The following is a 6,326-nucleotide window of genomic DNA, read 5'->3' on the forward strand; positions in this document are numbered from 1 at the left end:
AACCCGTTTCCCCTTAGCTTACAGAAAAACCTAAAGCTCTCTCACTAGGAACCAGAAAATAAAGAACATTTGCACACTTATTTAACTATTAGAGCAGTGGTTCACCTCACTTAAATCCAAGTAGGAAAATGGGCAAATCATGCTTTGTTTTCCTAGAAATAAGAAAAATGTTCCTTCTCGGCTGGAAAAGGGAGAAAGAGGAAGGAGGCCTGCTGGGGAGAATTGAGATGGAAACAGCTAGAGACTGTGGTCTGAGTCCACCATGTCACTTGTGTGTGAGGACCCCAAGCTGATGGCAGCCTGGCCTTGTTCTAGAATGGAGGGACTCACGTAGGGTACCCTCCTCTTTCTGCTCATCTCCACATAAAGCCCTTATTCCGTGATCACCCAGACACTAGTGAGCTCCCCCTCAAAATGTAGAGCAAACAATACCACCACCGGAGGAGTGCGGGAAGGCGAAGCCCTCTGTGGAACCGGTTTTCAATGGGCCATCCATCAAGCCAGCGGAGGGACACATCGCTCCCATTGTAACGGCCTGTAATTGGGTGATTATTCTGAAATATGGAACCTTCCATGTCACACACCAGGCAGCTCAAGTGCTGAGATTCCATTGGTCCCCACAGGACTGCAGTTAAATGATCTACGGCTTGAGGAGGAGATGCCGCCTGTCTCCAGATGACACAGTTGTCCCTGTGGAGAGAAGTCCCTCAGATCACACCCTTTCAGCAAAGACCCGTGGTGTCAGCATTTTTAATACCGGGGGCTCTTCAAAACTGTGCTTAAAGTTAAAATCTAACCTAAAATATACATTTTCTTACTTGGTGACTGAGGTGTGAAATGGAATCATGTGGGATAAGGAAGTGGCAGAGTAGAACAAAGAAACAATACCAACAACATCGAAATTAGTGTTTCCAGAGCTCTGGGAAACACATGTTTGAGAGAGTGAATTCCCTGGGAAGTGCTTGTTTCTGTGTTAGAGTTTTTTCTGTTCTACTCTACCACTTCCGTATCCCATGTGATTCTGTTCCAATGCTCAGCCGCTGAAAAGAAAATGTATATTTTAATTTTGAAGTGTGAACGCTGAAATGCCTTTGAAGTGTGCGCCCGTGCGACAAAGCCGAGTCCCTAGGCCTGTCGGCTCATTCACAGAGGTGAGGGGACTGGAAAGAAAGTTGAGAGCCAGAAAAGTTGATTTGGTAAGACATTTTGGATGGCACTAGGGGCAAACGAGATGTCTGTTACTCAAAAACAGGTGACAGGGATGGCCACCAAAACATCACAGCACAGTAACTTCTGAAAGGCAGGTAACGGCCGCTGACAGGAAAACAAAGGCATTTCCCACACTGATTTTTCTGGAAAGCAGAACTGTAATGTTTGGGCTCAATTAAAATAATCCTAATATTACTCACTGTGCTTGTGAAGAATAATGTATCCAAAGGAAGGCATCTCAAGACATCGCAGCTGCTTTTTCTAATCAGAAGTAGAGTACTACAGGTGACCAGGCAGGCTGCCCCAACGGACAAAGAGCAGCAACTGGTTGTCCCAAGCCGATTACTTAACCCTTCTTCTGCTGTCTGCTGTTACAGAGAAAACCTTTCGGGGAGAAGGCATCAGTGGTGGCAGAGATACAAGACACAAGGACTGAACAATGCAAAAGGTGTCTGGGTGACAGGTCGATGAAATCAAGGTCAACTGGAGTAGAAATGTGACTGAGTGTGTGTGTGTGTGTGTGTGTGTGTGTGTGTGTGTGTGTGTGTGTGTGTGTGTGTGTGTTAATTATGCCATTTCCTTTTCAGGAAGGAAGGAAGGAAGAGATGGAAGAAGGGAGGGAGGGAGGGAGGGAGGGAGGGAGGGAGGGAGGGAGGGAGGGAGGGAGGGAAGAATGGGGAAAGCAGGAAGGGGAGAGGAGAGAGGGGGAGAGGGAAGAGAGAAGCTGACAGGGTGGTCTTCGTCCTAGGTGGGCAAATCCCCATCTAGTAGAATAAAAATCTCCATGCTTACATGCTACCATAATACCAGTGTGTCAAGCACACCTTCCTGAGTCCTAAAATAAACATCTAATCTGTGGTTTCAGAAACAGCTAGTTCAGCTTGTTGCTGCAGCACAGAAGAGAAGAATATATAGAAAATGTCAGCCTTTGTCGTCGTCGTTGTTGTTGTTGTTGTTGTTGTTTTTAAGAACCACGTCAGTTGAATGGACAAAGCTATGCATCTGTACAAGGCTGGGTGTTGTAGATTTGCCCAAACAAGGAGGAGCCAGCTGAGGAAAAGAAGTTACATTGTAGAATAAAAGGAGGAGGAATCCCTGACTGGCGATGGTCCTGTCATCTCTCAGAAAAGGTCTTTTGGGTTGACAGCTCTGGTGCACTTTTTCAGGAAGTTAGTTGAATTGCCTAGGAAACCTCTCCTGAAGCTTTCTACAGCAACTTTTCACTCCATTCTACGACAAAGTAGGAGAAATTAGAAGGAAAGAAAAGGTCTATTAGCAATTCTTACTATAATCAAGAACATGGAACGTTCCCCTTAAAATGAGATATAAAATTTTCAAATCCCAACTACGGCCATTTATTATTTTTCCTTAAAGACCAAATGTACAGGTTCTGAGGAATACACACATGTGAACAAATGGCTTAGAAGCCACGCCTATTGTTCAGTATGTCTTGTATTTGAGCACAACGCACCTTAATAAAATTTGAAATTATGGGTTTCTAAACAAGAAGAATTTTCTAACTCCTTCCCAGTGAATATTTTATGCTTTAAAAAACACACGAGTGAACCCACACTGAAGAGCATTCTACAGGACAGCTAATGCAGCCTCTCCAAGGACTTCATGGTTGTGACAAAGGCAGACCAGAGAAGTGGAGGGGTTAGGGGACTGTGCCGACTTGGCAGTTGAACACACATGCACCACCCAGAATTTTCTCTTGCCATTAAAGACATTATTTGGGAAATTAGCACCAATCAAATATGGTGGAGTAGGTAACAGTGGTACATGGGCATTAATGTTCTGACTTCGATGGTTATGCTGGAGCTATGAAGAGAGCGCCCTTGCAGAATTTACACACCGAAGCGCTTCAGGGCAAGCAGTCTTACACCTCCAACTTCCACTTCAGAAAACAGTTGAAAATAAAATATATGAGTAAGTTTTTACTCCATGTAATCCACATGGCCTTTAGTGATATTCGGTTAGGGAAAACAAAAACAAAAACAAAAAACACTAGACTCAAAATCCCTACTAGAAAGTAATTTATCATGAAAATAACTCACAAGAAAGCATTACTTCAAGGAAGAGGTGGCTGACAATTAACATTCAGGGGGAAAGTGGGGAACAGAGCAGTTAAAGTCTGTCAGGGAGAGACACAGCATAAGGAAAAAAGACTTCCTTAGCTCTGAGATGATGGGGTAGGGGTGTGATTCAAGGTTAGAGTGCTTGCCAAGTATGTTTGAGGGCCTGGGTTTGATCCCCAATATCACAAAAAAGATCAATATGAGACTTCAGTGTTTCAGAAAAGGGGGTGAAATAGTGCCCGAGGAAACAATTATCTCCCCAAACGGATGGCCATGGGAACAGGAAACCCACCTCACCACTGACTGATGGAGGACCCAGCACAGCACTGACTGATGGAGGACCCAGCACAGCACTGACTGATGGAGGACCCAGCACAGCACTGATGATGGAGGACCCAGAACACCACTGACTGATGAAGGACCCAGCACATCACTGACTGACGGAGGACCCAGCACAGCACTGACTGATGGAGGACCTAGCACAGCATTGACTGATGGAGGACCCAGAACACCATTGACTGATGATGGAAGATCCAGCACAGCACTGACTGATGGAAGGCCCAGCACAGCACTGATGATGGAGGACCCAGAACACCACTGACTGATGAAGGACCCAGCACAGTACTGACTGATGGAGGACCCAGCACACCACTGACTGATGGAGGACCCAGCACACCACTGACTGATGATGGAGGACCCAGCACACCACTGACTGATGATGGAGGACCCAGCACAAAACTATCCATAAACTGGACTTGGGTTCACCAGATCATTTGTTTTAGCAAATGCTGTTTAGTACATGTTCAAATAGGTGTAAGAATTTCTTAGTTTATTTAGTATTGTATTTTTATTAATTCTTTGAGAATTTCACACATGCATAAAATGTGTTTTGACCATATTCATCCTCCTCCACTCCTCCCACTAACTCCTCCCAAATCATCCCCAACCTCTCCCAATTTCGTATCAGCATCCTCCTGCTCCTCCTCCTCCTGCTCCTCCTCCTCCTGCTCCTCCTCCTCCTGCTCCTCCTCCTGCTCCTCCTCCTCCCCTGCTCTTCCTCCTCCTGCTCCTCCTCCTCCTGCTCCTACTCCTCCCCCTGCTCCTCCTGCTCCTCCTCTTCTCCTCTCATTGAGTCCGATTTGTGCTGCCCACCTACACATGGGTATGGGACCATCCACTGGAGCGTGATCAACCCAGCAGGGACCACCTGTGGGTTCCACGGTGTGGTGGTGAGAACTCTGGATTCTCAATTCAACAGTCGAGTTCACTTCTCAATGGGCCTTTAGCCACTTTACGCACTACCAGACCCTCCTTCCGAACAACAGGTTTTCTCTTCTGTGCCAGCTCCAACCTACAAGAAAGAGGAAATGTTGCCACCAGGAATGAAAAGCAAAGAAGGCAGGCAATGGCCCCAGCAACCTGCGAAGTTCCCCAGCACAACCAGTCTTCCTGTTCGTTTAGTTCTGTGCTTTTCAGATTGTTGATCTACTCTGAATCTTTTGGTGATGGGAGTTTGTAACTATCCTAGTTCTTAAATTAATGTATAAGAGGATAGGTAGGCTGGTTTCGTCCACTGCTTAGATGAACGAGTCTGGAGTAAAATAAGAAGAACGCATTGTAAAGCAGGCGTGGTGGGATCACGTTAACTTATGTGGTTTTGGTTTCAATGAATTTAAACACACATTCCATCCTTCTCCAGTCTGGGTACTTTACTAAGATATATTTATTTAGGAAACTCCTTGGTGTCAAGCAGAATTCAAAAATCAATGCCAACAGTGCTTGAGTTTAGCCCAACCTGAGTCACTCAAGAAGACAAAGGGCCTCTATTTATGGATGCTGAGATACCTAATACACCCTCATTAAAAAGTACAAAATAGTTCTGTGTTGTTATCAGAAAATAATTTCCCTTTCTCCATAATTCCTCTGTCTTTACATTTCCATCTGTTCAGAAGTTTGCAGCCGCAGCACTCTGAGTTCCAGGAGCCCCAAGGGTCAAGCCACTTGTTTTTAAAGGGAAATTTTATTTTCTTCCCCTCACGTGGCAAAAGTGACCCAGGTGCCATTTGACTTGGAAGGTTTACAGTCACTGGCAGCCTAAGTACAAGACCTTTCACCATCTCAGTGCTATGAGATGGTCTTTCTGTGGACGTGTGTTGCTTTTATTGGTTAGTAAGTAAAGCTGCTTTGGCCTATGGTAAGGCAGGATAGAGCCAGGCAGGGAATCCAAGCAGAGATACAGAGAGAAGAAGGGCAGAGTCATGGGCAGATGCCAATCCGCCACCCAAGGAGCAACATGCCAGCAGACAGGTAATGCCACGGCCATGTGGCAATACATAGATTAATAGAAATGGGCTAATTTAAAATAAAAGAACTAGCTAGCAAGAAGCCTGAGCCATATGCTGTACAGTTTGTAATTAATATCAAGCCTCTGAGTGATTATTATAATAACAGCAGCTGCAGGACCAGGCAGGACCAGGAAACTTCTGGCTACGTCTCAGTCTTCTCAAATGCCTTCAACCCCATGTTTGGTAACAACGTGAGCATTTATTAAGCTCACACCATAAAATTTAAGAATCTGACAAAAGGATGAGTGTGATAAGACACATCTTTAATCCTACTACTAGACTCAGGAGGCAGAGGCAGGCGCAGCTCTGTGAGTTGGAGGCCAGCCTGGTCTCCATAGTGAATTCAAGGACAACCAGATCTACATAGAAGACACTGTGTCAAAAAAATAAAATTAGAGGAATAATTAGACATAAACATTATTTGATTTTGCAATTCTAGACCTAAAAAGGAATCTATTAATGGACTAGTAGTTGGTTGTCTTTTGGTTTGGGGGTTTTTGTTTTTTCATTTTGGTTTTGGTTTTTCAAGACAGGGTTTCTCTGTGTAGCCCTGACTGTCCTAGAACTAGCTTTGTATACAGGCTGGCCTCAAACTCACAAAGATCTGCTTGCCTAGAATTGAAGGAGTACACTACCACCCTGGCCTTAGTAATTGTTTTTAAAACAAAACTGTTAACTTGAACAAACAGATAAC

Source organism: Peromyscus maniculatus, chromosome 19 (genome assembly GCF_049852395.1).
Source record: "Peromyscus maniculatus bairdii isolate BWxNUB_F1_BW_parent chromosome 19, HU_Pman_BW_mat_3.1, whole genome shotgun sequence".
NCBI lineage: Eukaryota > Metazoa > Chordata > Mammalia > Rodentia > Cricetidae > Peromyscus > Peromyscus maniculatus.